Genomic DNA, 27,711 nt, shown 5'->3' with positions numbered 1-27,711 from the left:
CCCAGCCCCAGGCTCCATGCTGAAGGGTATAAATAGGGAAGGAGAGAAAAATAAAGTGTGCCTTTGCTTGCTGACCAAGAAGTGTGTGCTTTAATCCTGACGTCCTTCGCTCAGACCATCTCTGCTGTCGTGCTGGTGCGGCATATGATCATGGTAATCACTGTCAAAAACTTTTTTTATTATTAAGTTTAACACCCCTTCATGATAGAAATGAAATCTCATAAAACTATGATAAGAGGGAAACTTCTGATACAGAATGTCTGTAAGAAGTCTTAGCTGACGTCATTGTTAATACTGAAAGATTTATTGCTTTCATGCTAAGATGAACAAGATGAAGATAGCCATTTCCCTGCTACTATTTAATAATAGTACTATAATTATATCTACATATAATATTATATGTATTGTTACTATATAACTATATATTATACAGCAATAATATAAGAAAAGGAAATAAAGTCACCTTAATCAGAAAGGAAGAAATAAATCATCCCATGTATACATGGAATGATTTTGTATATGGAATATTTCAAGCATACTTTTATAAAAATCTTCTTAGAACCAGTAGATGAATTCAGCAAACTCTCAGGATAAAGGACCTAATCACAAAGTCAACTGAATCTTTGTGTACTAACAGTGATCATGTGCGTCCACATGAAAAGACAAATTACAGAGTAGGAGAAAAGACAAATTACAGAGTAGGAGAAAATATTTGTGAAATACATATAAGATAGTGGTCTGAAAGCCAAAACATATGAAAAACTCAATACTCAATATTAAGAAACAACCCAATTAAACAATGGACAAATGATCTGAACATATACCAACATATACCAAGGAAGTACAACTGGCAATAATCTTATGAAAAGATGCTCCACGTTGTTAAGAAAATCATCAAGGAACTGAAAATTAAAATGATGAGAGTACCCCCATAGATCTGTTAGAATTAATTAAAACCCAAAATACTAATAGCACCAAATGTTGGTGAGGATGTGAAACAACAGGAGCTCATTCAAAGCAAGATGGCATAGCCACTGTGGCAGATTCTTAGAAAACTAACCCAGTCTTATCATATAGTGCAACAATCATTTGTATTTACTTGAATGAATTTAAAAAAACAAACATATTCACGTAAAAACCTATACACATGTATTTATAGCAGCTTTATTTGTAATTACCCAAAGTTGGAAGCATAAGATGTCCTTCAATAGTATGTTACATCCATATGATGGAATTAATTGATTAAAATATGTCATGAAACCAAGGATAAATGTGGAAGAACCTAAAATTCCTGTTGCTAAGTGAAAACAGTCAAAAAGTTTAGTATTTTGTTATTCCAGCTCCTTGACATAGTAGAGTGGAGGGGGGTGTGCGTTGCAGGGGGCTCAATACATGGAACATAGAGGATTTTGAGGAAAATAGAACTAGTTGTTACAGGGTGGTCCCCAGGAAAGGGGGAAGTTCCAGGTTCCCCTCCCCTACCCATAAGGAGGGTGGAGCTGAGCAGAGAAAAGGAGAGAAGAGAAGGAATCTGAGGAGGAAGGAAGCAGGATGGCGAGCCAGAGGGAGATCTGAGGAAGCCAAAGGGAGTAAAGGGAGACATGTGAAGAAACTGTGTTTAGTTCTTGGCCCTGGACTGGTTGAAAGAGACGTGGGTGACAGACCCATGGGGAGGTTTACTAAGGCAGTGTTTATATTGATTTTGATTTTGCTCTTTTCCTCCCAGACTTGTCTGGCCATTTTTGACCTTTTTCTATGGGTCCAGGCCAGAGGTACTTTAGGCTTGTCGCGGGTTTCAGCTCTTGCTTTGGGCCAATCCCTTTTGGGTTGACTTTTGCCCATGAGGGGATGGGTAACTTCAGGTGTTTGATTTAGAAATTATATTCTTTGTCTTCCGTGTTGTAGACTTGCTGTATTAAAGTTCCTTTTCATTAAAATCTTATATATGTTTTATCTTGATGCAGTGGATGGCAGAACCTATTTAGAGCAGGCAGGTTTGGGGTTTCAGTAGTACACCTCTCCCTGCCCTGTAACAGATTTGGCAACCATGTGTAACAGTGGACACATCCTTTTGTTTACTTTGTCAGAATGCACAACAGACAACCACTACAACATTTAATGTATTAATATTGGCTCATCAACTGTAGCAGATACACCTAATAAAACATATATAGAACTTGTATACTGAAGGTACAGATGTTGATAAAAAGAAATAGAAGACTTAAATAAGTATACTGTGTCCATGGATTTGAAGACCACATAGTAAAGATACTAGTTCACCCCAGTTTGAGGTACAGGTTTAAGGCAATATCAAACTCCCAACAAGATTTTTGTTGGTAGAGATAAATATTCTAAAATGTATGTAAATGACTAAGAACAACTAGAATTGCTGAAGCACTTCTGAAAAAAATAAATAAATGAAACATGAGTAATCCACCTAACTAATTTTGAGAACTGTGATAAAAAAAATGACATAAAACTACACATGCCTATGGCAGCAATGTCAAACTCCTACATTTGATATTGTACTTAGGATTTCGGTGTAGGGATTTCAGAAACTGGATGAAGGGTATTTGAGAGTCCTCTACTATCTTTGTACCTTCTTGTGAATCTATATAGTTCTCTTTAAGCAATTGTTAATTTTTTGGCTTTGTGGTGCTGTAATTGACACACAAAATTGTAAGGTATTTAAAAGTATGCAGTACGCTTACCTGGTAGAGATATAGATGGAAGACTTCTCCCTATCTGAATTATGCTAAGCAAAATTAATTCAGAAAGAGAAAGATAGCATAGTGTCGCTTATGTGTGGGGTATAAAGAAAAAACACAAAGGGTCAGGTAAAGACAAACTAGTAACAAACCCCAGAAATTTGACTGTGGAACGGAAGCTACCTGAGGGGGAGAGGTAAGAGGAGAACAGATTGGAGGAAGCACAGTGGACTCTGGTGGTGGAATTTGAGAGCTTAGATAGTGGGTGTGGTGTGATAACAGCACAGGAAGGGGGAGATCCTAAACCTCTCAACACAACAATGTTGTAAATCAGTGTTAGTTCAAGAAAAAACAAAAGACACCCCCCTAGTTAATTAGCACATTCATCACCTCACTTGTATTTCATTTGAATTTTTAAGTTCAACTCTCAGAAAATTTCAATTATTCAGAGTTTAAATAAAAAATAGGAAGCACATTCCAACTGTGTGTGCCACGTGCTGATTAGCTGTTTGCCTTTGTTGTCCCCTATCTGTGTTCTGTTGTTAGGTGTGATGGAGTGCAGTAGCTTTGCAAGTAACTTCTCACAGATTCTTCCATCAGCTTCCTTTTTCTTCTGAAGCGTTGATAATTTGCCGTTCATTACAAAACTATATCATTTTGGGAGTACAATTTCATACCATGTGCGCACATGCTTGACTCACCCTCCACCAAACTTCCAGGGCTAATGTCCTATTCCATTCCCTCCTCTGCCCTCTTTTATCTTCCCTTCAGCCCCTCTGGAAATCTTTATATTTTTTAGTGTCGTTGAGTTATTTTTGTTGTGTTTTGCCATATTCTCTTTGGAAATGAGAACAATCCATTTTTCAATACAGAAATTTAAAATATTAATATAGGAGAAGTTGTCTTTTATTTTCGCATTTACTTCTAGTTAGGTCCTACCAATCAGTGATTTTGGGTGGGCCTATCTTGAGTTCCATCTTTCACTCATGTTTCTCTTGCCAAAGGGAGGCAGTTCTAGAATACTGCATTTTGGGGGCAGCTCTAGCTCATGCCACTGGAAGCCTTTTGCTTGATTGAATCACTTAGCATCCCCGTTGCAGTTCTACCTTTCATGATGAGGTATTTCTTCGTTATTCCAACATTGCAGCCCAAGTCCTCCTTGGTACGGCTGGGTTCTAGTCATTGCAACCACTTTCATTTACCAGGCCTCCTAACAGTGTTAATTGTTCTCTCCAGTGAGTTACTATTTTTTGGATTAACACATCAGCTTTTTACTCTCTCAGACTTTTCAACAATTTTCTAACGAATTGTCTGCATTAAATTTCACTGTTTGAAATTCCTGCCTAAAGTGGCATTGTTTTCTGATTTGACCTTGCTAGTAAATACATCGCTCATGCTATGCTGCAGGGATGAGGCAGTATACTTTCAATTGCTTTATCTCAGTACTGAACCGCCACCCCTAGAAAACTTTTTTGGACATAACCTTGTAAAGGTAAGAGAAAAACATGCTATTTTGAACCTGCACTCTAACTAAAGTTTGGTCCTAAGATTTCTGAAGTATTTGTGGAATGGTGCAGACTGAAAAAATGATGTTTCAGTTTGGAACACAGTTAACTAACTTGTGAGAAGACAGTTGGATGCTCTTCCCTTTTTTCTAGGAAATCTGCCTGAATAAGCCAAATAAAAACAGGTATATTTGTCCAGAATCTCCAACAAATTAAATCACTTTGTATTGGTATTTCCCAGATTTTCTGTTCCTGGAAAAAAATTGAGGGTTGAATATATAGCCCAACTTTTTAGTATTACTCAGAGAGCAACTTAAAAATGGAGACAAAAATAATTATTCAAATCATTTTATTAGAGAAAGAACACAACTTAAAACCAAAAAAGGTAGACATGGTCAGAAAATATATTGTTTTAAATGTAAGAAAGTGTGCCTTGAAAAATCTAACAATTTGTCCTTAATTGTTTGTTTTAAAAAATACATGTACTAAAACTTCCTCCTGGGCTAGTGTTTAGGAAGTTCTACTGGATAACTTAATAATGGTGCAAGTAGTTTGCATTTTAGAGATAGGGTTGTTATTGCAGAGCTATTTCTTTTAAAAGTGGTTTGAGATAGCATTGTCCTAGAAAACTTGTTTGTTGTTTAGAACATGTTTTAAATTGGTAGCAGAAGTTAAAGGTTCTTTCATAAGGAATTGAGATTCTATATATCGGGGAATCTACATTCTTCTGTGCTTAGTTGAATAAATAGAGCACAGTTAGCATGAGGGTTTTGAATACTCAGATTAACAACTCTGAGAGCATCTGGAGAAAGTCTCCTTGACCCAGGTATTAACTTTCTCATATTGGACCATAAGGATAGTGAGAACAACAATCCCCAATTTGCCTGAGTAGGCATACAAACCAGTACACGGCACAGCAGAGGCTTGAACTGGCTTGGTGACTATAGAAAAGGTGGTTGGCAAACACCTAGGAAGTGCTCCCTTTGGATTCTCTTAGATGTCCTTAAGAGTCTTCAGAAACAAAGCATTATGTGTTCTGTGGAACAGGAATAGGAGTAGGAGTAGGAGTAATAGGAAAAGGAATAGGAATTTTATTGATGTTGACGTGACTTCTTTATACCCACTGAGGACATTTCTGGCAGCACTTGGTTGAACATGGTATGGTATGTATCAGTTAGCTTTTGGTCCATAACAAACCACCCCACACTGTAGTAATTTAAAACAAAAAAATGTTTATTTTGCCTTAGAATTTTATGAATTAGTTGGGCAATTCATATGGCCGTTTCTGGCTTGATTGAGGTTGTGTAGTCTAGGATGGTTTTATAATACTGTGCCCTCAGGAGGAATGTCTGAAAATACTGAGACAATTGGGGCCTCTTTCAAAGTTATCCTGACTATCCTGCTGAAAGGCAAAGGTACAAAATTGAGGACAAAATATTAGCAAAGTAAATCTAGCGCTTTGTACACAGAATACTATTTTATGTCTTAGGCTTGTTTCTGAAATGAAGTGTTGGTTTAACATCAGAAAATCAATTAATATATAATTATACATGGTCATATATTTATAGAAAAACAGAAAATTTTGATAAAATTCATTATCCCCAATGTGAGAATAGAGGTATACTAGAATTGCAACAAATATCACTGCTCATGGATGAACAATAAAAAGCTTTCCTTTGGAGACTTGGAAAAACATAAGTGTACCTTTTATTACTTTCACTCACCCTGACACTGGGCATTCTAGCTAGTGCAGTAGGGAAAAGGATAATAAAACCATTGTTCTTCATAGATGATATGGATATGAAATAGAAAATAATAAGGAATATGTTGAAAATTATTTAAATTAACAATAATTTAACAAGGTTGTTGGCAACAAAATCAATGTGGAAAAATGAACCACATTTCTGTATGCAAGCTACAGATAGAAGGTAGATGTGAAAGTACATGACATTCCTAAGAGTATTGTAAATATGAAGAACCTAGGAAAAAAATCACTAACGATATATATATTGTCCCTACTATACATTTCTTACATTAAAAAACTTTGGAACATTTCAAAAGGCCTAAAGAAATGGAGAAATATTGCGTGTTCATGGAAGATAGTAATCCCCCCAAAGTTCTTCTAAAATTTAAATGCAGTATCAGTAAAACTCCAACATTGGAAAAAGGGGTGGTAATGTAAGTAAAGCGATATTGCCAAGAGCCTTTGATGCCCTCCCCTTGAGAACATGCCTCTCAACAAGGATCTCTTGCATCCCTCTCCAGAAGAGGAGAAGAGAAAACACAAGAGCACCAGTTTCAGGGATGTGAATGCCCAGGAGGCTATAAAGTCCCCACTGTTTTTGACTGTGCACAAACAGTATTATGTATTGGCTGTTCCACCATCCTCCACCAGTTGATAGAAAGAAGAGCAAGGCTTACAGAAGGGTGCTTTTTCAGATGGAAACAATATTGAACGTACCCTGAATCAAGACGAATGGGAATCCATCCCAATAACCATATTTTGGATTAAAACAAAGACAAATGCAGTTGCACATCTCACCACATGTCAAAATTTAGTGTTTGGCCGCAATTAGTGTGATAAGTAGTGGTGTAAGTAAAATAGGCAATGGAACAAATAGAAAATGGAGCTATAGAATAACACACACACACACACACACACACAGTAGGCATGGGTTTCAAAGATGAGAAGGGAAAGGAGAGACTTCTCAGAAATGGTGTTGGAGGAACTGGTTATTTACCTAAAATAAATGAAGTTGAATCTCTACAGCATAAGTTAATTAGTTATAGATGGAATAAAGAGTGAAAACTATAATATGCCAGACAACAAAGCTTTTAGAAGATAACTTTGACTACCTCATGACCTCAGGGTGGGAGAATTTTCTTTAGAAAGGCACATAGGCACTAACCAATGGATAAAAACAATAATATATTAAATAAGCTTTATGAGAAATATAGTACATTAAATGGTAACTTATGCTTATCATAAGACACTGTAAAGAAAATGAAAAGAAAATCCATCTCATGGGAAAGGTAATCTTAACACATGTAACTAACAAAAGTAGCATCTAGAATATAGAAAAAAATATGAAAAATGACAAAGAAAAAGACATTCAATTAAAAAAAGATAAAAAATCTGAGCACAATACAAAAAAGCAAACCCAATTCACCCATAAATATTTGAAGAAATGTTTAAGCTTCTTGGTAATCAGGTCACTAAAACTTCAAACTAGAAAGGATATTATTATGTACTTGACACCTTAGCAGCATTTTTAAAAGTTGACAAAGATCATTGTCATTGAGAACTTTGCTGACAGGAATGTACTGAGACAGATACAAACATACTGGTTTTACTTGGTAAAGTTGAATAACTCATGTACTTAGACCTAGCATCCCTCCCTACTCCTGGCTTCATATATGCCAGAGAAAGATTTGTGCTTGAGTATCAGGGGACATGACCAAGAATGTTCACAGTAGTGTTTCAATAATGTCAGCCCAAACCAGAAATAATGGGAATGCCTATTAACATAAGTGAATCGGTAAGGACTGAAAAATTTATAAAATGGAATACTACACAGTGATGAGAATGAATGGACCATGGCTTCCATGACAAAATTAGTGAGCCTAGAATATTGAGCAAATGAAAAAAGCTCTGAAGAAAATGATTGTATTAGATGAAAACAGGCAAAACTAAAATCTTGTTGCAATCAACATACAAATAGAAATACTATCATTAAAATACAAAGAAGTAAGTCTCTCAAAAATCAATAGAGTAGGGACATCTTATCAGATTGTCAAAAGGGAAGGTTCATGGTGGATTCCAAGGTAGGGAGATAAGGGGTAGAGAAGGGCTGTTTTCTTTGATATTGGCATTGGCAAAGCTCTGCTTCTTAACCTGGTTGGAGGTTACATGGTATTTGTTTTAATTTTCTTTTAACTCTACATACACATTCTAGTCTTTGTATAAAATATATTTCATGCTTGAAACTGCATTCTAACTTCTCTTATAACTCCTAATATGGAATTTTCAGAAAAAGGACTCTGAACTTAAACACTACAAGGTAGCTTTATTCAAAGTTTGCTTTCTCTTAAAAAAAAAAAGTTGCTTCTTTTAAAAAAGGAGCATATTATTCCCACGCATGTATAGAAATGTTGATGTGGATTATCATTATTAATTAAAATTACATTATAGATTGGCACAGTGCTGCATTAAAAATTTGTCAGCTGTTAGTCCTAAAAAACTATTTTTGTGGTTCTCAAAGCTTTCTTTCACTAACATATATTTTACTGCGGGCTGTCACTCTCATGAAAGCACTGACATAACCCTTGAAAATGACTTGCATGCTGGGGGCCAAAGAATGCCCCAGAATATATTGCTAGGAGCACCCCTCCATTTATAACTCCAAGTAGAACTCCATTTTGCCATTTAAACATTGGTACTTTCCTTTGGGGAACAAAATTTCCACATAAAAAAGGCAACAAAACAGCAATTATGTAAATTGAATGGAAGAAAACCAGTAGTGTCCTGTTTGAAGTAATTTTCCCCATAATGAGTGTTGGGGGAAGGAGGAGAATGGGAAAGATTGGAGGTTAAAAATGGGAAACTGTGTATGTGTATGTAATAAGCTTGCACAGAAAGCAGATGCACGGTGTGGAAGTCATGTATAGAGGCAATAATCTGTGACAGAAAGATTTACATAATATTCTTTCAGGGCAAGTTCCCCATTTTAAAAAGACGGTGAAATGCAGGCGGCATGCCTGGTTATAATGAATCTAAATCAGGTAAATAATTTGTACTCTCAGATTGTGCTCCTCCTGCACCCTAGACACCCCTGTCCACACATGCTTAATGGATCTGTTACAGTTTAGAGGGTAAAGAGAGCTGAAGTTACCCAACAACGTTCATGTGACCTAAGGGAAGACACCGCATCTTTAAAGGTAGAATGATATTGATAGGCATTCACAATTTTGATCTTGCCATTCATAATAAATAGTTAGTACATTACAAGTGGGAGAGAAATCTTCCTGCATCAGGAAGGGGGTATTGTCTTAACACAGGCATATAAGGACACACATACATATTCACCCCAAAACTGACTTAGATGACTATAGGTTAGATGCGGTACTGATTCTTCCCAGAGAGGGCCTATTCCAGAGATAAACATTATGTAAAATGTAGATCAGTAGCTTTTTATTTCTCTTTAGTAGTACATTGCTATAGGCTGAGCAAGAAAAACTAAAGGATGCAAGATGCTGCTCAGCTGATGTGATGTCACTCAAAAGGGGATAAGATCCAACTGTCTTCCTTCCTTTAAATGTGATGACAATGCTTACATTTTAAACTTTCCTGCTTTTTATTTATAAACACTTCTCTTGTCTATTATGCTCTCCATTATGTTGGCATAATTCTGAGTGACTTTACCCTCTGCTTGAAAATTGGAGCTGGAGGTCTTTTGTGGGGGTGCTTCCAGTGCGTGCAGGCTAATAGACTTGACTCCAGCAGCCAGATTTATGGTTTACGGTTTCTAACTTTTTACCATGGAATAGCCATCAACTGTTGCCAAGTCTTGACTTGGATACTTAATGCCCTGTCTCTATTACACAAGTTTCAATTAACCTGCAAACCTCTTGGTTAGTGTAATGCTTAACTAGAGCTGGAGTAATTAACTGTCTATAATTACTACACAAAGCAATTTAAATTATTGTTTCACAAGTGTGGAAAGAAAAACTATGCCTTCAAGACTGATTTCTTCCTTTGAGTATTATAAATGAATTATTTCACATAGTGTATGGGCATATTTCTTTCTTTTTTTTTTTTTTTTTTTTTTTTTAGGTAAACAAAAAATACTGAAAGGGAAGCAAATCATAGACTGTATCCAAAGCATCAGTGTTCTTTGTTTTCAATCTACCTCACTTTCTTTTTACGCATCAGTATGGATACTAAAATGAGGTGGGCAAAGGAAAGAATTGTAATTAGGTTTTAAAAAGAAAAATATACAGTTTATTTGTCAAGTGTGCCTGATTTGTCAAGGCACTTCCCTCTCAAATGTAGGCAATTGTCAGTGATTACTACACATTTATCATTGTAAAATGCTTATTTTGACTTTTTTTAAAGAAAGGGAAAATTTATATATTATGTGTGTGCAGACATGCACAAACACAGACACACATATATAAAGGCAGAGCCGGGATCTGTCTCTCAAGGGTAGGCTATTACTTGCCCCTGCTCGGAAGAAAAGGCTTTCTCAATGGGATTATGTCCTCTCTCATAACCTATCAGTCGTCTGATCAGAAATTCATAACACAGTCCCTCTATCGCACGGCTTGGTCAGGGCTGCAGGATTGAATTTAAATAGGCAAATGCCAGCTTGGGCGTTGACATTCTCTCTGTCTCTCTTGATTTTCTCTTTCTCCTGTTCTCCCAATCATACTGTTTCATTTCCTCTTACTGTCTTTTTCTTTTTTAATCCCTCCACACACCACCATTTTATATTAGGCATGAACTAATGTGATGAGAAGTTATCAGGAAATGGAGGATGGATTGGTGAGTGGAGAGGCGTCTAGACACAGTGAGAGGCAGAGGGAGGGAGGATGAGAGAATGAGATGGAAGGAAATTGTAAATTGTTGCTGTCATGCCCTCGCTAGGACAGTAAAACCTGGTTGCTATTTCTTTTCTTTCTTTTTTGCTTTTAAAAGGAAATATTTCAGAATAAATTACTTAGCATGTATCCTTACTCAACCAGCAAGATGTCTGTGTATAAAAAATTTACATGTGTCCTTGTGATATCCCTTATTTTCAGGTGGCTGATATGTAGAAAGTGCATTTGAATCTGCACATAGTCCATCTTGGCTTCTTTCGGTTGCATGGCTACTGAGGGTGTCAGTTGTATGGAGTCATAACTTGATGACATTTAGTGGTGGTCTGATAAAGTAGGAACTCTGCTGTTCTCTTCCCATTTTTTCCATCCCAATAAAAGTAAATCAGATTTATTTCCAAGTCCAAAGAACCACAGTACAAGGAAAAACTTGCTTAATTAAAACTATCTGTAGAACTTAAATATTGAAATGTAAGAGCATTGTGCTTAGACAGATAGGTGAATGCTAAACACATTGGTTGAATTTTATTGCATGGGATTAAAAAATGAAAATTGCTGTGAGAAAACTGTCCATTGTCCTGCCTATTTTCCCGCTTTTCCATCATTCAACTTGATATCAGACTGCTAGCTTTTAAAAGTCATGTTCTCCTTTGCATTGAGCTAGAAGGTGAATCTGGAGCAGAGCTTCATTTTTCTGTGTGCTAAAATTTCTCTTATGATTACTTCTGGAGAATTGTACCCCTTGATTTTAATGTTTCTGTCAGTAATGCTTAATAAAGAGAACTATTATGAGTATTAACTTTTTCAATCACCATCAATTTACTGGTATTTAAATTTATTTCAGAGGACAAACTCCAAATCTTTTTTTGTCCACATGGGAAAACCTACAGTATGGGGATATTTTGTAGTACTTGTGGCAGATACTCAGATCTTAATAAAAATAATATGCTGTAATAGAATGTACTATTTTTGCATGGAGAAGGATAATGCTGTATACCAGAAAATGTTGATAAAAGAAAGCATTTTGAGAATTAAATGTTGCCACCTCCTTTCTGTTTGAGGATGTTGAAAATGCATTGACATTGATGAGGAATCTAATAACTGATAACCAGAAGCAAAGAATCAGAGGAGCTGGTGCCTGTTGCCCAGTTAATCATTCATCTTAGGGTTTGTAAAATTTCCTTTGTTACCATGTTCATTTCCAGATGTCTGTATTAACAATTAGGCATTTTGGCCATTTAATTAGTGCAATCTTTGGTCCATTTGTTATGGGGGGGGAAAAAAAAGAAATTTAAACCAAACTGATTGAAGACCAAATAAATCTCCTTCCTTTTGAGGTTCACATTGATAAGTAGGGGAGATCTTATACTTAGCATCCTTGGTATTTTCTCCATATTATCTGAGGTTGATGAAGCACTCTCCTGTATTGCTATTTTTTTTTTTTAGGAGGAGCTAAATACTACACTTCTGTTGGATCAGAGTTTAGAATTGTGCCTGTTATATAAATCAACAGCTTTATTGAGAAAAATTTGTATACTATACCATTTACCTGTTTCAGTGCACAATGCTTTCTGTATATTTACAGAAATTTTTAGTGATAGCTACAGTCAGTTTTAGACTAAGATCTTTAAAATGACCCTAAAAGAAATCCCATGCCCATTAAGTTACTTTCCATTTCCTCCCACCCTCATCCCTAGATAAACATTATTCTACTCTTTGTCTCTGTGGAGTTGCCTATTCTTGACATCTCTTACATAATGAATCAGACTCTGTGACTGGCAAATGTGGTTCTAAACATCTGCTGGGGAACCAAGACATACATAAACACCAATACCAGGACTGTGTTGGGGATAACAGTCCCTCCTAAAGTCCATGAACCCCACTGAAGAGCACCATTCACTTGGTAGGAATATTCTTTATGTGAGCAGGCAGATTCAAGGGAACAGAGATAGCAGTGTAAGCAGACTGAGGATAAGCAGATCACTCTTCAAGTTTCCCGTGGCTTACCATGTTTTCACTGACAAGGGTTTTCCCATGATAATGATTTTCTTCCTTAATGCTTTTTGGTAAGGGGAAAGACTAGTAGGTTCTACCTGTTCTTTTTCAAAAGCAACAAATATTCATTCAGTAATTGGTGGCATTCAATTACATGTATGTCATATATTTTTAATAAGTTACAAGTAAAATCTTATAACTTCAAATAAATTAGGATGGGGGTAAGAAAAGTAAAAACTCATGAATATAGTTTTACATCTCAACTCTCTTGTCTTTTAATTTTACCTTTGTTACAGCCAATTAAATATGGGGAAGACTGACTGTAAAGTTTTAGCATTCCTTTGTGTTCTTTTCAAGTCTGTAGACAGGCTAGTAGGTAAGCAGATAGGTTAGAAGGTGGATAGATAAATAAATTAGTGAAAATACTGAGCAGAGCTTAGAGATGCTTTTTAGGAAACAAGGACTTGCCTCTGGCAAATAGCCACTGGTCACCTTTTCTCTTTGTCTATTTATACACTGTCCCTCCCCTCCAAGCCCCCCGAGTTTCCTGTAAGTTGGCTATATAAGTACAAGATGGAGATTGTCTTTGTTTAGTCTTGGTGTATGTTCAAGCCTGTCCCTGAATATGTTCCATTTCAGACCAGAATCTTCCAGCAGTCACATAACAGTCTGGCATTTTTTGCAGACCTTCTTGGTCTTTCTGCAGGACTAGTACATCTGAGGCCAGCCTGTTGAGTTGGGCCATTCTTAATATTACTGATCACATATGCCCTCCAATTGCTTACTTCAGACTCTGACACTTCCAAGAAAGCTGGCTTAAGAGACTCCAGAATATAGTCAGAATGCAGTTCAAACCAATGAAGCTTTCTTAGTTCGTAGGTAACACATGTCATTTTTCAATGAACTTTCACAATTTGTTTTCTTTTCCCTATTACTTCCTTCCTGCTTTGGTTGTTTGCTTTTGCCCATTCATTTTTTTTTTAATCCCTGGGAATCTTATTTATAAGAGCCACAGAATTTGTTGGAAAACCAATTTTACACACACAATGAATCTTTATCTTCATATTATTATAAGCAAGAAGTTCTGGGAGATACATGGGACAGAAAGCACAATAAATTTATTTCTCATTTTCAGCTATAAGCCAGGGTCTAATTCAGTCTTAAAAAAATATACCAGGTTTTGCATCTCTCTTGCAAGGGGGAGCCTCTACCTGGTATACAAGGCCTACTCTGGACATCTTTGCTATTCTTATTATTACCTGGATGTTCAACCTTGGAGTTACCAAGGCAGCAGTTTGGGGTCAACCCAAGCTTCCTTTAGTAGGTTAAAAGCCAGGGTCTTGGCATTTCTGAATTCAAGAGCTTCCTCAGGCATTTGTTTTCTTACTAAAGGAATACACATCAAGTCTTCATTGTTTTCATTTCCACTATGTTAAAAAATAAAAAATCTGGAAGAAGGTAGAAATTCATCTCTGGGGCAGGAGAAGAGTATATAGTTCAAAACTGACTTCTGACTTTTTTGTGGAATATAGAGAAACAAAATAATGGATCAGGTAAATCCAAACCTGTAACTAATCCTAGAAATCTGGCTGAGGAGAGTTGATGTTACCAGAGAGTGAGGGTGAGGGTGGAGAGGAGAGTGGGGAGAGGGTATAATGGACTATTGGGGAGAACCAGGGGAATCTTGGTGGTGAATATGATATGGAGTAAGATGCATATACCTGAAAGTGTATGTAGAGAGTTAAGGGCTAAATAATGGTGGCACAATGGGTTAGGACATCAGCACTGCAAGCTTGACACAGCCACTTTAGTGCGAGTTTGATCCCTGCCCCAGAGGTGATTCACATGGTGCAGCAGACCTCTCCTGTCTTGCCCGCTGCTCCCCTCAGCAGTGTACTTTGTCGATCTGCCTGTTCTGCTCCCCACTCTGTCTCTGGTCCTCTCACTACCCTGTACCTCTGGCCTATACCACAGTTCTGTATGCATAAATAAATAAATCTTTAAAAAATATATTCCTTGTTGTAAACGAATGTTACCTCAGTTAAAAACAAAAAACAAAACAAAACAAAACAAAAAACTAAAGCCTGACACCCTGAAATTAGGTCAGCTGGGGTACCATTCTCTCATTAAAGAAGTTGTTGATTCTGAGAGGTCTGAGAGGTGGAGTTTAACTGTATAAAGATCGCATGATATGCACAGATGTCAGTATGAAAGGCTTTGTTCTCAGATATATATTGATGGTTCTGTAGCACATTCTGTAGGAAACCCAGATCCTTCATTAAAAATGTAGTTTATTTTGGGGACATGTGTTTATGACTCCTCCCAAGCCCCCACATTAACCACACTGTCAAGTTGGGATTTTTCTCTTCGGAAATCTCTGCACTCCACAGCAACCTAAATATGGAAGTTCATCTGCCTCCATTTCCCTCAAACCACTCATATGACAAGCGCTTGAACAACCAACTTTGTTAAAGTTTTGGAGGCAAAGAAAGTTAACTTTGCAGTGATACAAGCAACTTAATCATATTATATGCATTTATTCAGGAAAGAGTTTTTGCTTAAAACTGGCAAATTCTGACTGCTTTTCTCTGAAGGCTTCAGTCTTCTGCCATTTGGCTCAATCACTTCTTTTATTGTATTCTGTGTTCTCCTCCTTTCTTATCTCCTCCCACCTCTAATTTCTATGTGTGTGCATGAAAAACAATTTAGTGTTTTTATTGGTGGTGGTTGTTATCTTCTATTTGGGCTCATCTTGCACATACAAAGTGGCACATGAAAGGGACTCCTCTCCTATCAGAATATGGTTTATTCAGCTTGAATGCTTTTGCTTGGTGTAAAACAAAACAAAACAAAAAAGCTCTCTGCTGCATAGCTCCCTAAGCACTGAGGATGATGAAGGCAGAGCAAGATCAAGCCATTTTTCCCCCCAGTAACAACTTTGGAGGAATTCTGTCATGTTTCCTTGGAGAGTTCCCTGTGACACTTGCTATGACATTTAGAGGTTTTGTAGGTATCGGTGTGTTGATTTGAAACCACAGAAATATTTCTACTTGAATTCTTAAAGTAGAAGCACCAGATTTTTTTTTCTCCCTCCAAGATAGGAAGTATTTGAAGCAACAGAGAAATAAGAAAGGAAGGAGCTATTTGAAATTTCCAGAAGGACATATGAAAAGGTGTTTTGGGATCTGCTAATAAAAATGGTGTATCTTGATGTCAGTATGAAGGATTTCTCAGGGAAGTTGTGAAGTTTGTAAGTGAATAAGTAAATAAATCTGGTGGCTGAAAAAAATTAAAGAATTCCAAGCTCATATGGAATATAATTTGAAGCTCATTTTCTCACAAAAACTGAAATTTCAGTGGAATTGAGAAAATAGTTGCGTTATAGAGAATAGATGAACATTTGAAAATTCACAAACTTTTAGAATGATACCCTCTCTTAGCTACTAGTATATCCTCTCCACAAAACTATAGCATGACATATAAATAAGAAGTAAAAGTATAAAAATAAAATTAATGTTTTTTTATTTATGCATACAGAACTGGGGTATGGGTCACAGGTGCAAGGTGTGGTGAGAGGATTCACCAGAGACAGAGTGGGGAACAGAACCAGGCAGACTGATGAAGTAAGTACACTGCTGAGGGGAGCAGCGAGCGAGACAGGAGAGGTCGGTGACACTTTGTGGGTTACCTCTGGGGCAGGGATAGAACTTGCACTTGAAGCAGCTGTGAGTAGCTTGCAGTGCTGCGTCCTAACCCATTGTGCCACCAGGGAGGGCCCTAAAATTAATGTTTTAACAGAATTAAATGGAGGCAGATCATGGACAAAATTTTTGCTCAAGTGAAAGTTGATTGTTGAAAACCATCTCTAGTTCAACAATAAAGAATTAAGAAGCAGAGAAAATAGTTTTTTAGGCTTAGCTCTCTGCCTTTTGTATTTTTTATTCTAGGCAACCTATATGCAAAATTTAGAGTAGTGCAGTTTTATCAGGTAAAAATCAAATGTGGAAAATTGGAATCAAATGTCTTTTTTGGAGCCTGAATGACATATCTTCATATGCAGTTGAGATTCACTGTAATGGTGAGGAGGCGTCTGGTTCTCATCTGTATTGCTTGCATTGCCGAAGGTTCAATTCTCTTGGTTTGTAAATCTTGGTAGGAATTACTTCCAGGATGGCAGCATTTTCATAATATCCTCAGATATTTCCTGATAACTCTTGGACATTTCCTACTACCCTATTTCCACATGAATATTTCAAACTGGTAAAAGTATGAAATAAAAGGCTTAATCACTTGTTCAAACATCCTGAAAGGTCTAGGTATTTGATAGGTGCACATGCTTTGGAGAGGGCTCCACTGGTGTTGAAAACTAGTTTAGTTTGGCATGCAAAAGAGCTGATAGGTCTATATCTTTGAAATACACATTTTCTACTGTCCAGATGGGTTTCTTTGGAAGGTATGCTGCAAACTAACACAAAGTGAGTTCCTCAATAGGCTTCCGTGCTTTTAATAAAATGAAACAAAGGAGTTGACTTACTCAGAACTTCCCTTTAAATTGAAAACTATAACCAAGTTGGTTTGATAGAAATATGTCATTTCCTGTATCTACTCTGTTTTTCAAAACTTTTAACTATATTTTCTTTATGAATGTGTGTATGTGTGTGCGTGTATGCAGGTAGGTGTTAATTGTTGATGGCAGATCTTTGACTGATGAAAAGTTCTGTTTATAGTCTGAGAAACAGAGAAATAGCAGCAGCTACAACCCAAATTAGTTTATATTGTAAATGGTCCAATGAGAAAGATGATGGGCTATCATTTAATCACAAGAAATTTCCACCCATACTATGAATGGTAAGTATTCATTGCTTATCTTCAGTGTCTTTGGTTAGCCAATAGTGACAGAAATATTTGGATTATTTTTCATTATTATAAAAGACAGAACTCATTTTTGGTATTTTCAATTATTATCCTGTTTATTAAGTGTGACATTTATCCTTTCTTCAATGTCGATATCTTTCCTTTCTTCTTGAATATAAATCCCTGCCTTACCCTATAAAGTACATCTAACCTTTAGAATAGGTTATTTATCTACTCATTGTGTCTGTTTACATATTATACTTGTGGGTAGTTGAGGGGAAGTTTTCATCCTAGTGAGTGTGATTGTGAGTGCCTCTAAAGTTTGGTGACCTATAAGCCAAATAAGTCCCTTGACCCATAAGAAAAGCTGCAAGAGAAATCACTCACGGAAGTCACTGTAGTTCCTCTGCTACCCCCCCCCACATCTCCCCCCCCAAAGGAAGGTGGATATGCAGTTACTCTAGCCTCTAAGGTAGTGGTTCTTATAGTTCTTATTTGACTTAGAAGAGTCCTTTGAGAAACTGATGACAACTGTGCTTACACACACACACTACTCAAGTTTTGCAAAGTATTTCAGAGGATTCTTGCCCTTGTTCAGGCTTATAAGGGATCCTTTTAAGCTTAAGTATCCAGGTCAAGATCCCCTCCTCCAGAGAACCTCACACTGCATTTTCTAAATATTAAGATCAAAATTAATCTTTGAAAATTGTAAAATTGAGTGGCTATAATAAGAGACTACTATTCTTGTTTCTCTTGGGATTTCCCCCCAACCCCAACTCCCACTCTTCTTCACTAGCCTGCTTTGGGTCTTTCCCATTCTTTATTTTTTATCCTCCTCTTCCTCTCAGTTGTATCTCAATCTATACATATGACTCTGATTTCTATCCAGGTTTACTTTTTAAAAATTTCTGTTGTCTTCAGTTGAAATTGCTCTTTCATTCCTGCTCACTTATGCTTTTTCTCCATTGTTTCCCACATGCATTGGTTCCTTCAGGAGATGTGACCCTTGGAGGGTGGCACATAGTAAAAACAGGCTGTAGAATGAGTTGCATGCTTTTGGTAGTAGGCACATGTAGTGTGTCAAAGAACACATAATGATAGCAATTTTTTGGGAAAAATTGCAAAGAAAGAAAAACAGGAGGAAGAGGCAGTAGTGATGTTTTAGGCACCAAAGTTTTGATATAAAAGAAAGGATATTGTTATTTTATCAAAAATGTTTACTATTTCTAAATGTTCAACATCACTCATTATAAGGGAGATGCAAATTAAAACCACAATGAGACACCACCTCACCCCAGTGAGAATGGCACATCTTCAAACAACTAGCAATAACAAATGTTGGCGAGGATGTGGAGAAAAAGGAACTCTCCTGCACTGCTGGTGGGAATGCAAACTAGTACAACCACTATGGAAAACTGGAGGTTCCTCAGACTGCTTAACATGGAGCTTCCCTACAACCCAGCAATCCCACTCCTAGGTATCTATCCAAAAGACACAAAAACACTGATTCAAAAAGATACCTGCATCCCCGTGTTTATTGCTGCTTTATTTACATTTGGAAAAACATAGAAGCAGCCCAAATGCCCAAAAGTAGATGACTGGATTAAAAAGATGTGGTACATATATACAATGGAATATTACTCAGCAATCAAAAAATGTATTTTACAGCAACTTGGATGGAGCTGTAAAAGATCATGCTTAGTGAGATAAGCTAGAAAGAGAAAGAAAAATACCGGATGGTTTCACTCATAGCAGGAGTATAATGGACCAGAGAAAATAATAAGAATAATGAACAGCCATATACTGGAGACATTTTGTGGGGGTGGAGTGGGAAATGGGATCAAAAACAGGGGCTGGGGGAGGGAAGTGCACGGGACTATGGTGATGGCACATGGGTGACTCGGTGATGGGAAACCCATGGGGATTACAATTGAGATTAAAAAAAATGTACAAAATGATGTAAAAATAAACTGTTATATTATTATAAGAAAAGATATTTACTATTTCTTATGTCACCTGGGGTACATGAATTATGATCCAGTAAAATGAGACACTGAGTTGAGTGCATTTTATCAAAGTTTTCAATTTGAAAAGGGATGGTCTGACTACCCATAGTTGGTTTATAAGTTTTTTAATTCTGCACCACATTTTTAAGCAGACACTGTTGAAACCAATGAAATTGAAAACCAGTGAAGTTTTCATTTCAAGATGTACCTTAGAATTAAGCAAGTTAAATCAATGGAAATCAGTGGAATGTTAGGAGAACCAAGAAAACCACCTGGCAGGAGGGCTGTGGGGTGGTGAATTAACTTTTCATGTCACCATCAGTATGTTTCCACTGCAGTCCTTGGGTGAGTAATTTATATACAATTTCTTGATTTTAACAATTTGAGACCAATGTTCTTTAAAAAACTGCCATATGACTACTATAGGTCCTGAGTAAGGACAGAATTAGTTTTTTTGAACATAACCTGTGTCAGACCTGGCATCAAGGTTGTGTGAAACTTCCTAAAATGCAAAGTTCCTAGTTCTGCTTGCTTTCCTGAGAAAGCTATAAAGATTTTAGTCAATGGCTCTATTAGTTGATTATCACTCAGTGCATTAGAGCACTGAATTTTTTGTTTTCATAGCCACCACCACCTGGAGTTGTTTACACATTAGTTTAATGTAATTTATATGCTCTAAACAGCTTGTCATCACATAAATCTTTTTAGAAGACTAATTGTCCACCCCATTCTTATTTCATGCCAGTTCTTGTCCAGTAAGAAAAAAAACGACAGTAAATCCAAGTGATGTTATAACATGAAGGATTTAGGCTAAATATAAGGAATAATTTGATAACTGTTAAAACCACATCAATACATTAGTGATGAATATGACCACCTTTTTCTAGAAGTTTTGAAACCATAAGGCATGGTGTTTTCATGTGTTTCGATGGCTTAAATATGATCCTGCCAAAATTCTGGAGAATTTTTTAGTAAAGTTTTCTGAGAACAACCTATTTTGAAGAGCTAAAAGTTGATGAAGGCTTTAAAATGGTCTAAGTTACAGACGTTGGCTTCAAGGTTGTCTATAGTCCCATGCTTATATGAGTTCTTTGCAAGCAACTTTGTATTTACAAATTATATTTAAAATGCAGTGTTATATAGGAGATAAAGGAAGGAGGTCCATCCCCTGTATCTAAGTACAGTAGTATTCATACCTTTTATTGTCTCTGTAATATTAACAGACATTTTATTATATATTTCTACAATTAAAAATCTCACAAGTACAGACTTGGTACAGAGTACAAAACCAAAGATTTAATCAGACCAAAGTAGAGATTATGACATAGGAAGCAGGAAAATGTCCCCAAGAAAAGTAAAGATAATTAGATTTTTGCAAACTTCCTAATTAAGATATAAAATTACCTTCACTATCTGCCTCAGAATGGTATGTAGAAGATGACCTGCTATTAAGTATCCACCAATGATACATTAAGTTGGTAAATGAACTAATGACCTGGAACTGGGCAAATTGAGGCCTGGTTGTTTTAATGCTACAAGGCTAATCTTCAGACCAAATATTCTTGTAAAATTGATCTCACTGCATTATTAGCTACATTTATTAATAATTGCCAATATTCAATTACTTTGGTCCTAAAAAGTAGCAATTTCATCTTTACACTTAATTCTTTTAGATGTGTTTGTAAACTATAAATGCAAATTTATTCCTTGCTGTAGATTCTCCATGTTAAAGTAGCAATGGCAATTGTATTTGCCTTGTACATTTGTTATGAACATTAAATGAGATATTAGATGCCACTTGCTTTGTATGGCTACTCAGGACTTTTGCTATTGTCACTATTGTTACTAAAATTAAAAAAAAATGACCCATTGTGTTTGTATGGACACTACTACCAAACTGAACAAAAAGTAGTTTTTCCCTCTTTGATGATTTCAAATATCATAACAGTTAGTGAGTGAAGTGTGACCCCAGTAAAACTTCTGTGTTTTGATGTAGAGACCATTAACTAAGTCAGTTCTGTATTGTGATGTTTTACAAATGCTTTTTTACCTACTAAATGTTTGTATGTAATGAATTACGCTGAACTGAGTTTCTCTTCAAGTTATACAATCATTTTTAATTTCACTGCATTATTTAAAGAAACCTTAGTATAACACATATAAACAAATTAAGCATAGGAATGTATTTCAAGATAATTGCAAAAAATGATCATCACAAGAAAATATCACAGAAAGATAAACGCCATATTATTTCACACATACAAACAGATGAACCCAAAATCACAAAAACTGAGCACTAACCTGTAAGAGTAAATTCATGCTTATCAGAAGGAAAAGGAGGAGGCATGGGCTAAAGGAGTCAATTGCATGGTGAAGGATATACTTGGGCTTTTAGTGTAAATTTTTAAAATTTTTAGTTGCCTTTCCTAAAAACACCCCCACAGATATCCCATCAGCCTCCAGGCCCCATTCCTTCTACCCTTTCCCCTGCTCCCATTGTAACCTCTGTCTTCCATTTGGCTGCTTCAAAGTTTTATTTTTTTTCTATTCTTTACATGTTTATTTATTTATTTTTTTCTATTCTTTACGTGTTTATTTATTTATTTTTTGGTATTTATATTCTGCAGATGAGTGAAACCATCTGCCTTTTACTTTTTGGCTGCTGTAATCCCATTGAATATGGGTTCCAAAATTTCTCTATCCATTCACCTGCTGAAGGGCATTTAGGTTGTTCCATGATTTGGCAGTTGTAAACAGTGCTGCTGTGTACACAGGTATAGGTAGAATCTCTTCATGTTAAAATTTTCATTTCAGTGGTAAACTTATTGTAATATGTAAAGGTGTTCATTTACCATGGTACACACTGGAAACATATAATGCTATCATGTAATCTCCAATAAGAAACAAAAAAGAAAGTAAGTGGCACATTATATTATCATTAGATAGGCTAATATATACATAACACAGTCAGATGGGGTCCTTGGAAACAGAGATGCACAATTATTACCGTGTTTGGGGAAGTTTGGCTGTCCTGTACCAGGATACATCAAGAGTTACCCTGAGGATGATTTTTCATTGGGCAGCCTTCATGAACACTAACTCACTGCTTTCCATCCTGGCCATTTTCAGAGAAAAAAAGAAAGGGGTCTGCATCCTTAACTTTTCTTTAAGGATAAACCTTTTATCCTTATGCTTATCCTTAAGTGATGTTTTCCAGAAAAAGACAATTCTCTTGGACTCCTAGTATTGATAGAAATTACATTTAACCATTTTATATAGTATATAATTATTTAAATTTGGACAAACATTTAACCAGGCATTAATTTCCTATATGTTTAGGTTTTTTACAGCTATGAAACTAAACCATATTTACAGATTACTATATAAATATACTGTAAAAACATTAAAATTTAAATTAACAACATTAATTTGATATTCGATGTGATCTTTTGCTGAAACTAATGTGTTATGGTGAGTTTAATCATAGGAAAATATATTTTTGTATTTGTTATTTAAGTTGATTCTTTGAGTTTTGAGTTTGATGGTATCATCATTTTAATAATTTTCATTATCATGATTTTTCCTTTTATACACTCAAATCATTTGTAAGCACTGACCCATCATTTTGATTGACCCAATAAATTGTTAGTGTTATTTAAAATGTATAATATTGAAAAAATTTTAAGTCCTTTGTAAAGAAAAATTTCTTCAGTGGTAGGTTCTATTTCTTGAAACTAAAGCCTTAAAAGTTCTTATGTATAAATATAGCAATTATATTGTTAACTTAAAATGGAATAGTATGATGTCTATGTTATGGTAAATGTTCTTTGGAAATGGGCTTCCCTATATTAACACGTGCCATAGTTTTAAACTTTTCCATCATTTTCCTTCATTCTACCATCTGTGAAACTTTTGTTCTTGGAATATCCTATGAAGTCACTTGGCAAGAGCCTATCATTATATATATCTATCACACTATCATCTTCATGATAACAAATCACAAGCTCAATTTAGTGAATAACTTAAGAACTTACATCTTAGTCTGTGAAAATGGCTGTCAATGATAATTATCACTATAAAAGAGAAATTTTGTCTTTATGGTACAAAAAATTCCATATGAATATCATGTAGACATGCCATGATAATTTCATGTTTACAATTCTCTATTTCCTAAAACTTTAGTGTAGCACATGAATATGTTGTTTGAACAAATGCATTGAGGGATGGGGGTAAATAGAATTGAAATAGAAGGAAGTTTCACTGGGAAATGGATGTATCTGCTACCCTGACTGTGTGTAGTGCTGATTTTAAGAGGAAAACATGAAACTCTTTTACAGAAAGGTAGTGATTCCCAAAGCATTTGAAGTTGAGATATCATTGAAGATTATTTAGTTCAGCACAAGAAATGTCATTGCTGAGCCCTACTAAATGGTCAATTGGTACTTTATACTTAGCTTATTTTATTGCTAACTTCAGTTGTTTCCTAAATTTCTCATAAACACCTTAATTCTAGTAGTAAATTTTTACTCTGTGGCATTGATTTGTCTTAGATACAAACTCTGTGTTTGTGTGTATGCATGCACTTTAAATGGTAATTTCACTTGAAGCAATCAGAAATGTCAGAAAACCCAAAGGCCAGTGCTAGCTCTTGTACTTACTAAAATCAGTGTTGCCCAGTTTCAATTTCCATATTCTATAAACTGGGACTGACACTAACTTTTATCTCATAAGGGGTTAGTTGTAGGTAAATAGTGTATGTTTATTGTACTGTGAAATGTAGATCTTATGTATACAAAAGTTAAAGTTATGCATTAATGCGATTCAAATGGTTTTAAACAGTTATGTATTGGTAGTCATTCAAATGCTCCAGTTCTTTCACTTCTGTTAGACATGATCACCTATGATTCGATCCTTCAGTCACATCATTAAACATGTTACCATAGATCAGATCTTGGGAACTCGGAGGCTGAGTCCTGCCTACCATCTGTTTTGTAAATAAACTCTTGGTGGAACACAGCCTTGTTCATTGACTTACTTATTTTCTATGACTTTTCACACGATAGTGGGGATTGACTGGTTGTGACAGAAATTTTATGGCTTTGCACACCCTATAATATTTACTACTTGGCTCATTATAAAAAAATATTGGTGTACTCTGTTCCATATCACCAAAGTCCTTGACCAGTTATAAGCCAGGCCTGTCTGGAACCTGAGTTTTTGGTAGATGATGTCATTTTGCTTGCAAGCCCTATTCTCCTCTAAGGGACTTTTGATCCATGAGTTCAAAGATGAAGATGTCTTGAGATCTTATTTCTTCTTTTTTTTTTTTTCACTCACTTCATTCTTTTAAGAATATTCTTAATGACATGAATAATGTTGAAAATTTCAGTTAGAAATCAAGGCACATTTTAAACCCAGTTCATTACCAGGGTACAACAGTGTAGGCAGGCTAATTTCTCATATTCTTAAGTTCAAATGGCACATTGAATAATGTAAATTACCACCCCAGCAAATATATAATGTAGAAATATAAGATATGTAGGTAAGTTTACATTTTAAATGCACTTAATTATTTTCCTGTTTCTAGATTTTCATGTTTGAGTTTTCGGACTTGGAGGCTATATTCATGTGAATTTGGAAGTAGCTAGTGGGAGAGGTGAGGTGGGGCATTTGACAGTCTTTGCAAGTTTGCATTTTACTAATTTAGAAAAGTTAGAGGTGTTTTATAAAAACAGAATTTTAGAGCTTAAGTGGACCTCAGGTATCAGCATTACTCAAACTTTTTGACCCATAGATCACTTTTTTTTTTTTTAGATTTATTTATTTGTGCATACAGAACTGGGGTACAGGCCAGAGACTCAGGGGTGGTTAGAGGCTTCACCAGAGACAGAGTGGGGAGTAGAACAGGCAGATCGATGAAGTACACTGCTGAGGGGAGCAGCGGGCGGGTCAGGAGAGGTCTGCCACACCATGTGGTCACCTCTGGGGCAGGCGGGGATTGAACTCATGCGGAAGTGGTTTCAGCTTCTTAGTGCAGTGCTTTAACCCGCTGCGCCACCAGGGAGGGCCCCCCATAGATCACTTTTTAAAAGTATTTTATAAACTTTTGAAATCTCTTAGGGACTTTTAATATCAGTTCATTTTGTATGTTGTATTATGAGGAGATAATTTTACATGAAAACTATTTTTCTTAGAGCATCACTAACAATTATATATTTTAACAAATTCATTAATGATGGTTTATGTAAACAAATTTTACCTTTTTTGCTTCATTAATGGCAATTACTCTAAAATTCACATAGCAATAACAAAAAGGAAAAGCAAATTGTCAAAAGTGAATTGAAAAATGACAATTTCATATGTTGCTTTGGAATTGAAATGCAGATGAACTTATAAGGAAGCGAAATTTGCTTTCATGATCTTAGATTTATATTTAGATTTTATGTTAAATAATTTATTTTGATAAGTTTTGCTTTTGTACTTTAAATGATGAGATCAGGAAGGTTTGTAGTTTCCCTTCACCAAAAAAATAATTTTTATGGAAATGTTCCAATGAAAAACTAAATTAGATATAATTGTGTGAATACACACACACCTATGCATATGTATGTATTTCATTTTAACATATTTCAAATGCCAGGCAGATATTGATATGTTATATAAGATTTCGATCAAATATAGCCCATGAACCTTTTGAGGCATTAGTAATAATCATAATCCTTCATGAAGCTTCATTTCAATATTTCCTCCCCCTCCCCCCTTTTCTGTCTTTTGATATAACCAAAGGTCTGTGATGATTTTGTGTTAAGCTCCACTTGACCATGAAGCTAGATACTTTAAAACTGGCCAAAGAGCCCTTCATGGCTGGCTGTGGTTCTGGGCCCATTGCATACCCACCCCCACAGACCTCAGGGCTTACTTACTCTACTTATGCTCAGAGTCTCTTGAACTCTCCAATTTAAAGGAAAAAGAGTTGCAATTATTTAATATATTTATTTTGCAAAGAAATTGAAGTAGATGTTACTGGCAATTGTTCCATGATTTGTTCATTTTATATACAAGTAAACTGGAATAAGTGTGCAAATGACTTTCTTAAATTCATTCTGTAGCCCCTGATTGAGCCAGGACTAGAACAGGACACCTAATGCTCGGTGTACCATTCATATATATTTTTTAAAGCTTTATTTATTTATGCATACAAGACCTGGGGAACAGTCCAGTCCCTGGCGTGGGGGAGGGTGAGAGGATTCACCAGAGACTTAGTGGGGAGCAGAACAGACAGATCAACTGAAATACACTGCTGTGAGGAGCAGTGGATGAGTCAGGAGAGGTCTGTTGTGCCATGTGTGTAGCTCCCTGGTTGGTGATTGAACTCTTGCTGCATGGCTGTGGGCAGCTTTATAGTGGTTCGACTTAACCTCTTGTGCTACCAGGGAGGCCCCATTCATATGTTTTGACTGAGTCATCTAGCATCTTGCCACCTGAACGAATATATTTAGATAATGGTTTTGTTTCCACTGGTGGGTGATTCTGGTTTTTAATTGGTGGTTCACCAATTATTTCACTCAAAAAGTATATTGTGTTCTAAAACTGTGATTCAGTAGAGGGAAACCTGCCCAATTATTTCTTAGATGTGAACTCAAGATGTTGACTCATAATGTACAGTCATTTATGCTGTACCAATATTCTATGATAAACACTGGTGTGTAAGCCCAATCATTGTATGCCCATTCTATCACTGTCCAACAAAGCATATTGACCCTAAGCTAATGAAACTTTCATTTTCTAAGATATAATGATTTTAGAAAATCTTAGAGGGTACTTTTTTTTTAAAAAGATTTATTTATTTGTGCATACAGAACTGGGGTACAGGCCAGAGGCTCGGGGGTAGTGAGAGGCTTCACCAGAGACAGAGCGGGGAGCAGAACAGGCAGATCGACAAAGTATGCTGCTAAGGGGAGCCACTGGCGGGTCAGGGGAGGTCTGCCACACCATGTGGTCTCCTCCGGGGCAGGCAGGAATCGAACTCATGCGGAAGTGGCTTTA

At 36.1% G+C, this 27,711-nt stretch overlaps 1 pseudogene; it reads left to right on the top strand.

The window, feature by feature from the left end:
* The first annotated feature begins 6,441 nt into the window (after positions 1 to 6,441).
* Positions 6,442 to 6,668, top strand: LOC101622909 (annotated as a pseudogene).
* The last annotated feature ends 21,043 nt before the right edge of the window (positions 6,669 to 27,711 follow it).

This window comes from Condylura cristata, unplaced genomic scaffold (genome assembly GCF_000260355.1).
Source record: "Condylura cristata isolate star-nosed mole 26May11 unplaced genomic scaffold, ConCri1.0 scaffold00028, whole genome shotgun sequence".
NCBI classification, from domain to species: Eukaryota; Metazoa; Chordata; class Mammalia; order Eulipotyphla; family Talpidae; genus Condylura; species Condylura cristata.
The sequence above is the reverse complement of the archived record's forward strand: the minus strand, read 5'-3'. Positions and strand labels throughout refer to the sequence as shown.